The sequence below is a fragment of the Carcharhinus amblyrhynchos genome, chromosome X (genome assembly GCF_965287045.1).
Source record: "Carcharhinus amblyrhynchos chromosome X, sCarAmb.v2.hapA, whole genome shotgun sequence".
NCBI classification, from domain to species: domain Eukaryota; kingdom Metazoa; phylum Chordata; class Chondrichthyes; order Carcharhiniformes; family Carcharhinidae; genus Carcharhinus; species Carcharhinus amblyrhynchos.
Window position 1 is genome coordinate 13387725 of NC_137359.1, and position 11719 is coordinate 13399443.

An 11719-nucleotide genomic window follows, 5' to 3' on the forward strand; every position below is an offset into this window, starting at 1 on the left:
GTGGAACTGAGCCACGACAGATCAGCCATGATCTTATTGAATGGCGGGGCAGGCTCGAAGGGCTAGATGGCCTACTCCTGCTCCTATTTCTTATGTTCTTATGTTCTTATGTCCTTGGTGCTGTGAAGCAGCAGTGCTAACCACTGTGCCACCATTCATTACTTTGAATTTTCTGCTAGGTTTGAAATATTTGTATATTGTTTTTATGTTTAAATGAAGTCATGTAAACATGTTCCTGCATGTCTTGTATATTGGTCAGATGTTACACAGGCTTGTAAGCTAAGGGCTTTGTGAGGTGCAGGTTTTCTGGGTTGGGCTCTGAAGGAAAGTTTTAGAGCAAGTGAAACATTTGATTGAGTCAGCCTCCATGCCTTTGATGCCTAGATGAGATTCATTGAATCAATGCATCTCTTGTGTCTTTGCCCCCTGAATGTTCATTTCATTTGCCTCAAAGTCCTCACTGTGCGGTCCCAGGTTCATCCTCTGATCCATCACTGGAGCCATCCTCCCTGGCCTGTGGTCCTGCCTCACTCTCCTCAGCCTGCACTGGACCCCCCTTGTTACAGCAAGATTGTGCAGGGCCCAGCACATGACTTCTATGAGAAACACACACACCAGTGGATATTGCAATGATCCCCTGGATCGGTCAAGGCATCAGAAGTATGTGTTGAACAACCCGATGATCCTCTTCACACCACTATTGTGGATGGACCACTCCTGTTATTATCTCTCCTCTGCCTCAAACCTTGGGTGATGGTGTGGGGTCATAAACCACCTCTTCAAGGGATAGCCCTTGCCACCCAGGAGCCATCCATCCAATCTTGCAGGAACCACAAACAGCCTTGGGAGCTGGGAGTGCCGCAGGATGTATGAATCATGTGAGCTTCCTGGATAATGGGCACATACTTGCAGAGTCTGTGTCCTGTAATCACAGACAATCTGCACATTCAATGAATGTTACCTCTCCCTGTTGATGAAAGCTCCTAGCTCTACTGCTGACCTCTAATGGTCTCATACATGCACTTTATGTCACCCTGGATGAAGAGGAACCCAACCATCACCTCAAACCTTTGTGCTCTCTCCAAATGGCTGCCCTCATATTTCCAATAGCTGTGGGCATGTTTGGAAGTGGCATCGGTCACTAGCTTGACACAACTGTGTGCGGCTGGTTGTGAGATACTGCACAAATCCCCCATTAAGTCCTGAAACGAACCTGAGGTGTGGAAGCAGAGGGCCACTGTGACTTTCAACATCACCAGCATAGGGTGACTGCCCAGGCATGTGGAGGCAATTTCAGGACCTATCATCTTACAAAGGAATGTCATTTTCCCTGTAGGGGTATAGCCTCCTATGGCACAGGATCTCAAACATTGGCAAGTAGGTGGTGCATGGCTTGTATACCCTAGCTACTGGTGCCTTTGACGTCCATTCCCACCTTGGCACCAATTGAGCCTGTGCTTCTTCTCTTACCTGGGATGCTGCCTGCGCTCACCTTGCCTCCTCTCCCTCCTGCCCACTATCTTCCCTTTCAGAGGCTATAGACTATCTGCATTGGAGCAGAAGCAGAGGACCCGTGCCTTGCAAATGATGGAACACCAATCCTCAGGAACACCTTCCAGGGAAGTCCTGAAATACTGAATGCCATGTCTCAAATGTTAAACAATAATTCGGAAACTCAAAATAAACTCAATAATCACACAGCTACAAACTCCATCACAAAGAAACTGCTGCTGCTCCAGAGACCTTTTATCACACCCTTGATTGAGAAAATGCAAAAACGTAATGAGCGTCCACCCATTTGCCTGTGCAATGAACTAGAAAAAGCAGCATAAAATTCCTGCAGATTCATGCACACACCTTTCAACCTCGAATTTGCACAAGTGCCTGATGATGTCAGGCAGTGTTCTTGCAAGATTTTACACTTCCAGGTCAGCCACCCAGTGACGACCATGTCCCATGAATTAATAAAAAAAATTGATCAAATCACAAAAGATGTTAGCTCTAAAATTGAATGGTTAAGCCTTCCTTTAGACAGTTGTCTCAAAAACCCCATCAATTAAAGGTGGGGTATGATTTCTGTGAGTGAAACAATTATTTTATGTACCATGACTCAATTTTTAAAAATACCACATTCAATCTTAGTTTTTAATCTTTATTTTTTTCAGAGGGTGATAATAAATAGCTCTAGCTCCCTGATGGCCTTGTCTGTAAATGTGCTGCCTGATGGAGTACTGTGACACATGGACTTTAAAGGCCCCAGGATCAATCATTGTGGCTGCAGTAGTTGTCCAATTGATTAGGGATCCCTGGGAGGGGATAGAGAATGGAGATAAAGAATCCAATTGCTGGAAACTGCATGTGAAATGATAAAGGCAGACTCCATTTGTGAAGTCTAAAAGTTGCAAACTAAGGTTTCACTGGCACAGTAGTGGCTGAATATAATAAATAGAAACTGCCAACTAAATATACTTTGGATTAATACAACAGCAAAAAGGATTTTATTTTACATTTTGTTCATGAAACACAAATATAAGGGCATAGGAAAAAGTCAACATCAAGGAAGAATGACTCAAAATGCAGTAAATATATCTGGGTTTATATGTGCAATTGACTGGAACATTGTTAAAAAGACCAGTATCTGCAATTATCACTTTGCATTTGTTGCTATTTGATCTTGTTCTCTGCTCTATAAGCAAAATCAGTTTCTTTAAAAATTGTCCCCTTCCAGTTTTCTCCCCTCTTCTAACAAAGGTACTGACTTGTGTTGGGGTACTGTTCCACCTGTGCCTATTGCCTCTGGTACCTAATTAAAACGGTCATGATTTATTATTCATGGATGAGCTGAGGCAGTTAGCATCAGCAGGATGCCAGAAGGTGTTTCACAGCTGAGCCCATTTCTGTCCTCAGCTAACATCCTCACATGTATACTTTTCACCAGAAGTGGAACCATGATTAATATCTTTCTTTCCTTGGTGCTGTAGCCATGTGCGGCACCCAAATCTGCCCCTCTAGCAAAGGAGCTAATTCGGCACCAACCAGGGTCAAACCTGAATTCTTCCTGATCTGGTTAGCAGATTAAATAGCAAAATTACCAAATCAAGGAAATGTAACATTAATTGCAAAAAAAACACACAAACTATAAATGGTTTTCAAGTAGGTTTTAAGATTAAATGAATGCTGTCAGCAAAGGCTGTGATATTTTTGCAGACAAAATTGAAGTTCTAAAATCAATGCTTGAATAAGCTTGGGGGTTACAGTGATGTGATCATCAGTCACAGCCCTGACATTGATTTCACATGGATCAGCTGATGAACAATAGATGTCCTCCCCTCAGAATGTTGCTGACTCCACAGAATTGTTTCACTTACCGCCCAAACACCAGCCACCTCAGTCTCTTGTATGAGTAAAACATTCATACCTCCCACACTGATAGTGGGCACTGCTCATATCCCTGATTGTTCATGAAATAGTTAGTGGTTGTAAGTTCAATATGTATTATTTTAGGTGTATTATTTCAACACTGATCTGTATGTTGTTTGCAAATGCTCCATAAGCACTGGCTCTTACAATCTATGGGCCCTCTTTATCTCTTTTGTGTCATTTGCAAAACAAGTATGTGCAATGTCAATGTCTCATCAAATTATATAAAATGACTATGCATGTGGGTGCTGTGATCAGTCATAGATTAGGTTGATTATTCAATTGTCATATCCCATAAAATCTGGACCAAAATAAATCAGTTCTGCCCGAGACTCTTTGTCTTGTGCATGCTCGGATCCCTGTGTTTAACAGTTATTCAAATGTAATCGTGCATCTGCAGATAGTAGAATCATAGAATTGCTACAGTGCAGAAGGAGGCCATTCAGCCCATCGAGTCTGCACCAACTCTCCGACAAATCATTTTACCCAGGTTCACCCCCTGCCCCATTTCCTTAACCCCATGCATTTACCTCACTAATCCCCCTAACCTACATAGCTTGGGAAACTAAGGGGCAATTTAGCATGGCCAATCCACCTAACCCGCACATCTTTGGACTGCTCATCCATCTCATGAAATGTCCATCTCATTTCAGTTGGTACCAATTTCTCAAGATATTGTGACTTTTGTACTGCTGGGAGAAGGGGAGGGGAGATCTGAAAGTGGAGACACCAAGGCAAAATTAAATAGTGGAAAAGTGAAGTTGGATGATTATTCTGTTGATTACTTTCAAGGATGTGGGAGTATTTATACCGAATCTTCCCTGGAGTTATTTAGTGGCTGGGGGAGGGGTACAGTGCACAAAGGACTTGATTTTGAGGCAATCTACTTCTGCACTACACTTTGTACCAGACGGACAAGGACCTCAGTGGATCTTAAGGATAGGGATACCCATAGCTGATTCTCCCCCGAGATCTGTAGGTAAGAATCCACACTTACTCTTTTATACGCCTAAATCTAAGGTTCAGCCTAAACCTGTCCAGGTAGAGAAAATAGTCAAGGCTCACAACTCTTCTTTTAGTTTATTATAATGACAAATTTACAAATATTGCAGCCTGCTCCCCTTAAATTAGGTAATTATGTGCCTTCTTACATATTGTAAAAATGTCGTGTTCTACGTCTCATGAATAGTCCATTAACGTACAAAGATATTTCAATGAGGAAGATCCTGGTTATCAAATCATCAATTTTTGCTCTGATCAAAAAATTCTTTTGAGATTAGCATTTTCGAGGAATGTGGAGCACATTCAGAGACAGTGGTTTAATAGCTCGTTAGCCTGTAAGTATTATTTACATTTCAATAGCAGTTGAGACAAAATCTTTTCAATCTTGGATAGATGCGTCTCATTATGTGACTAAATTGCCTTCGCCATCTGTCGATTAGCATCAAGCTTCTTGTGATTTTAAGGTTCTGTGCAATTTTGAAAATTGCCCATTACAAATGTCCTTTTTGCTGCACCTTTTTACGAGTTGAATGTACTGGCTGTGGTATCCTATTACACCAGCTGAGCACTTACATTAATGGTACTGAGGGCAGGCCCTCAATATTGTAATGAACCATAGAAAATTCAGCAGGGTCTGTCAGGGATGATGTGTTGGGCTATCATCCTTATCTTTAATTCTTTACACATGTCTATACACTTTAATCCTGTATGTTGATATTCATATTTTCTGTGGTTTCTGTCTCCACAACATGGCAATCTAATTTGCATTTGTAGTGGGAAAAATTGCAAAGATGGCTACCTGGCACATAAAAAAGTTACTTGGGAGAGAGACACTAAGCAGGCACTGACTTTAGCACAGACAGCTACTTGAAACCAGAAACAAGCAGGACAGACAGTTATTTAAAGTTAAACATGCAGGAATCAGATACTGCAGGAAGCCAGCAGAGAGCGTGAGGCAGTTTTAAGAATAAGGACAGACCTAGGACAATAAGGAGAATGGGAATGCCATAAATGGGAACGGGAATACATAAATGCAGGAAAACCAATTACTGTATGTATAGACCAAAACTAAGTCATTGGTAGTAACTGATAGAGGAAATGTATCCATTCTACGAACCAATGCAATGTTAAATGCCAATGTCTGTATATGTCTGGCTGTAACATTGTGTTAAACTGTCGATCCTACTCAACTATAATGATGTGTTAAATGGCTAATGTCCAGACTATCCATTGTCTGAAAGGTATAAAAATAAACCACTCCTATTATATTATTGAGAGAAGATAGCTGCCCAGTATTGTAGAGTGCCAGTGCCTTTTCTCCACAAAGCTTTGTTAAATAAAGCCCAGTTGAACGCCCAGTCTGACTCCGAAGTGGTAATTTCCCACAACACATTATATAGAAGTTATCTGCACAAAAGGGATACCACAGTTTAATTTCAAATGCAGAAAGCAGGAAGTAAGTGAATAAGCTTGCAAATGATTTAGCTCGCTCCTCCTCCCCCACCATCATCACTGCCTCACACACATTGTCATGGAAACAGGAGACTGACAGAGCCGAATGCTATTAAAGAAAAAGTCAATACCTCTAATATGCTGGCTAAGAAAAAGACAAAACGTCAGCCATTGGACAAGATCCAACAGCTGCAGATTTGGGCTGTGGTCGCCTGAGAATTAGAGACTGTACTGCAGCAAGAGAAAGAAAAGAAAAAGATCTGTAATAAACAAGTACTTGCATTTACATGATATATTAAAACATCTCAAATTTGACCAACTAATGTATTCAAAATAGAGTCTGTTTAATATCGCATTAACATTTTGAATTAAGAAAAAGAACAGTAATCCTATCAATCTCACAAAATCTAGAGTTGCAAGCGTATCTTCCAATAGGCTGGTATTGAGCAAACACAGAATCACAGGGATAGATCTTTGTCTTTCCACCTAGGTGCCTGATTGGAGAGTGGAAAGCAAAATCTTCCAGGGAGGATTGCATTCTCCTTACAGTACTCTGGTTTTTCTTCCTTTAACTTGCAATCCTTCTCAGCAGATTTTCCTTTCTGTGCCTTGCACAGGTGATGCTTAACACTAAAATCATCAAAATGCTTAAAGACCAAAATCTACCATATAATCTTACAGCACAGGAGAGGCCATTTGGTATATTGTACCTGTACTGAGTCTGTCAGAGTTATTCATTTCATCCCACTTCCCAGCTCTTCCCCATACTCTTTGAAAGGTTTCTATTTAAAATACTTATCTATTTCTCTTTTAAACACTGCTATGCACTCTGCTTCCACCATTGTTTCTCTGATAGGAAATTCCATAGTTCCAATAATTTTCTGTGTTTAGAAAAAACAAATGAACCAATCTTCCCCTTTGTTCTTTTGATGATGATCTTAAAATTATGTCCTCTAGTTTGTCACAGTGCGAGCAGGAATCAGGGCAGCACTCTAAACCAATAGCATTTGATGCAGCAAAATATTTGAACACAAATCAGCAACAGAGAAGTTGATAACAGTACCCTAGTAATAGTAAATTGGCAGTGCCTGGATCCTGGGACTTTTAGGATTAAGTACTGAATTCTAGATTATTGGGCAGTGTCAATATATAGTAGAGGATCTGGCAAAAAAGACAAGAGCGGAAAACATAGTCTGTGCGATAATTATTTTCTGTTGCTTGCAAAATCCCAGAAAGGAGCAAAAAGAGTCCTAGAAATTATGGATTTATTTTCTTTGGTACAATATGCCAAACTGCCGACTGGAAGGTAGATCTTCCAGTCGCTCAGCAGTGAGCCAGAAAGCTCAGAAAATCCCTGTGCCCAGTTAAATTATCTCAGCAAATTAATGGAGATGATATTTATGGGTTTTAGTATCCTTCGATTAGGGGAAGAGGAAATGCAGGGGGTTCCTACTCCAACAAGCCACCCTTGCTAGAAACAGTGTGAGTGAACTTCAGGATGGAGAAAATTGTCTGCCTGACACTTGCTGTCGGGAGAAAACAGATGGACAGAAAATAACAATTGGAAAAGGAAGGAGGATGGAAATGGGCGAATTTGAGTCCTTATTATTCATGTCTTGTAACAGGATTAGATCAGTTGGCAGGGTGCCAGAAAATCACAATCATTCGCACATTTGTATCTTTTCTATATTTTTCTGTGCCAATTCCAAATCCAACAGCCCAGGGACAGGCAGTAGCAAGGACGGACCCATTCAGTGAAGTATTTAGTAAATGTGTATTCTGTGAAGTAAAGGCTTTTTCAGCCTGTAAGTGCCTAAGCACAATGGCAGTTTATTAAAGGTCTCTTCCTGAAGGACTCCATGGGTGGGGTTCAGTTCCCAAAAGGATTCAGCTGCGACGCCATCAATAATTCAGCAGCTGCCAGTGTACTACAGCTGCCAGTGTACTAGTTAAAAATGCACCATCAGAGAGGCTGGGAGGGGATAAAGCAAAGAATAAACTCCATTTTAGTGGATTAATATGCTACATGCCATATAGCTAAATAAATCTAAACTAACAAAATTTAATGCTATCCTAAATTGAACTGTGCTGTATCAAAATAGGTACGTTATTCCCTAATTGCCCCAAAAACAAGTATGCACAACCATGATCTTATTTTGGGTGATCTTATTGACCTCCTGGCTTTGACTGAAATTTGTCTCACGGAAGGTGATGCCCTGAAGCTTCCTTGCCTGCCCCATCCAAACCATTACAACAACAACATCAAATGTTTATACAGCAAGCTTTAACACAATGAAATATTCCAAGACACTTCACAGGAGTTTTTTAAGACAAAATACACTACTGAACCACATCAGGTCAGATAACCAAAAGCTTGGTCAAAGAGATAGATTTTAAGGAGTGTCTAGGAGGAAAACAAGGTAGAAAAACAGAGGCATTTAGGTAAGGAATTTCAGACTCTAGGGCCCATGAAACGGAAGGCATGGCCAGCAATGGTGGAACAATTATAATTAGGAATGCACAAGAGGCTAGAATTAGAGGAGCATGGATATCTTGGAGGGTTATGGGGCTGGAGGAGATTACAGAGGTAGGGAGGGGGGATGAGGACATGGAGGAATTTAAAAACAAAGTTGAGAATTTTAAAATCAAGACATTGCTTGACTGAGAGCTATTGTAGGTCAGCGAGCACAGGGGGTAGAAAGGAATGGGACTTGGTGTGAGTTAAGATACGGGCAGCAGAGTTTTGGATTATCTCATGTTTGTGGAGGTTGGAATGTGGAAGTCTAATCAGGAGTGAGTTGCTGTAGGTGAATCTAAAGGTAACAAAGTCCTGAATGAGGTTTCAAGCAGCAGATGAGCTGAGATTTGAGAAAAGTCAGGTAATGTCATGAAAGTTAAATATACAATCTTAATGATGGCTCCAATACAAATCCGTCGCAATAATGGGGTGGTCCTTATCACAAATCACACCTTGATCTCTCTCTTTGCACCCCTGGTACCTTCTCACCATTCAAGCACCTTATAATATTCCATCCTTCTCACCTCTACTCATCTGCTCTCGCCGAAGTCCCACCCTAAGTTTCTCCCTGGGATATTATCCCTCCTTCTCTCCCTCAACCTCTTACCAGGTAATTCCAATCTTCAACTCCCCTTCCCTATGTTCACTAATATTCAGTCCCTCCTAAATCTCTTCCCCCTGTATAATCTCTCCCATCTGAGCTGAGGTTCTAGTCCTTTGCCTTCATGACACAAAAAGGCTGTCTACTTCCATTTTTGTAGCATCACCTGTCTTCACTCCTTTCTCAACCCATCTGATATCATTTTCATTTATATGGCATTTTTCAGGATCATTGGATGTCTCAAAGCACTTTACAACCAATGAAATACTTTTGAAAAGTAGTTACTGTCACTATGTAGGAAATGTAGAAGTCCATTTGCACACAGCAAACTCCTACAAATATCAATTAAGACAAGATCGTCCATTTTTGTGATTTTGATTGAGGGATAAATATTGTCCAGCACACCATGGGATCTGCATTTCTAGCATAAAAAGAACATAGGAAATAGCAGCAGGAATCGGCTACATGGTCACTCGAGCCTCTTCTGCCACTCAATATGATCATGGCTGATCTTGGGCTTCAATTTTAATTTCCTGCCCACTCCCCATATCCCTTAATTTCCTGAGAGACCAAAAATCTGTCTATGCCAGTCTTAAATGTATTCAGTGATGGAGCATCCACAACCCTCAGGGGTGGAAAATTCCAAAGATTCACAACCCATTGAGTGAAGAAATTTCTCTTCAGTTTTTAAGTTTATTTATTAATGTCACAAGTACACTTACATTAACACTACAATTAAGATACTGTGAAAATCCTTGATAGCTCTCGTAAATAATTGACCCCTTATCCTGAGACCATGCCCCATGTGTTGTAGATTCCACGATCAGTGAAAACAATCTCTAGTGTCTACCCTGACAAGCCCCCTCAGAATCCTGTATGTCTCTTTATGACGAACATGAAGGCCACGGGAGATCATCAATAGATCTCCCCGTGGGCTTTGGGGAGTACAAGCTGTCTTATTGACTGCGCAGAGGATCACTGTTACAGCGATTCAGAAAACCCTGGGATTTAAAAACTAATAAGATTACTAAGCAGGGGAAATTAATTTAGAATAAGGACCACAATGTGTGTTATACTTATTTTATACAAAGGTGCTACTTGCATAGACACACACATAACCACAGAAATTAAACATGTATTTTAGATTTAAACAAGTATTTTTGAATGTATTGTGTACCTTGGCCAAAATGCAAACTGCTCTGGAGCAGAATGAGAAGAGAGTTAAACCAGACTTATTGTTTTTTGGGAACCATAATCCACAGTATACAGTTATGTTATCAGAAGAAAGTCACGGAGCGTGCAAATTCTCATACTTCAGAAAATGAATAAAAGTATTCACAAAGTATATAAAGAAAGATGGAGGTTGAGGAGCGATCTGATAGAAGTTTATAAAATTATGAGGGGTGTGGATAGGGGGAACAGTTGGAAGCTTTTTCCCAGGGGCAGAAATGACAATTACAAGGGGGGCACAAGTTGAAGATAAGGGGGGAAAGGTTCCGTGGAGATGTGTGGGGGAAGTTTTTTACACAGAGGATGGTGGGGGCCTGGAATGCACTGCCAAGTGAGGCAGATATGTTAGTCACATTTAAGACTTATCTGGGTAGATACATGAGCAGACGGGGAATAAAGGGATACAGGCGGTTGGTCTAGATAGGACAATGTGATTGGTGCAGGCTTGGAGGGCCGAAGGGCCTGTTCCTGTGCTGTACTGTTCTTTGTTCTTTATTCTATTCAATTCCTATTGACTATAAGGCAGAGCCAGACAGTGGGAATGTCACCATTTCAACTCTGCGGCTTACGGTGAGAAAGCAACCTTTGAACCTTACTGATTTACGTAAGTGAGGTTGCTTAGTAACAGCGGGTAGGAACTTCCAGGTTCTATAGACCAATGAATTCCTAATTCTGCGAGAAGGTAAGATGCAATTGGCCAAGGTAAATAAGGTGTACTGACGCAATTGGAGTATCCAGTTAGGATGACAGGGTAGGCGGGAGAAATTATTTTTCGAAAATGTATAACCGTTTTGCCATTGCATTGTAAACTTCAGTAAGGTGTCTAGCTGTCTTTCTCCTGGCACGTGTTGGTCAATAAAAGACATCTTTAACCAGCATACTGTCTATCGTGAGTCTTTGTATTTAGCTGGTTTCAGCTCAGTACTTAGCATCTGAGAGAAAACTCCTGCTTCACTCACCCAATGGGAAGGAGAGGCAGGGGGTTTAAGGCTGTTACTTTACCTGGACCGGAGTTGTAAGCCCTGAGGTGAAGACTATCTAACTGTAAACCACAGATGTGGCCCTTTCCTTTGGTGCTACACCCAGGCATTTCAGAGCTAGGCCAGTCTCTTACTCCATGATGGATCAGGTGGAAACTGAAGTTGAGCACCTTGAAGGTTTAGATATAATAAGGCCTATGTCATTTGCATAATGGGCCATGCCCATAACCCCTGTTCTTAAGCCTGACAAATCAGTTCTGCTCTGTGAGGACTATAAACTAACAATCAGATCTCCAAACTTGATAAGTACCCCATGCTCTGGATTAAAGATTTGTCCACTAAGTTAACAGGTGGCAAGCCATTCTCCAAGTTGGACATGAACCACGCTATCTTCAGCTTGAACTGGTCGAGTCCTCCCAGAAATATGTGACAATCTACACACACAAGAGACTCTGAAAATACTTATTTGCCCTTTGGGGTTTTGTCAGACTGCGCCATCTTCCAAAGAGTTATAAA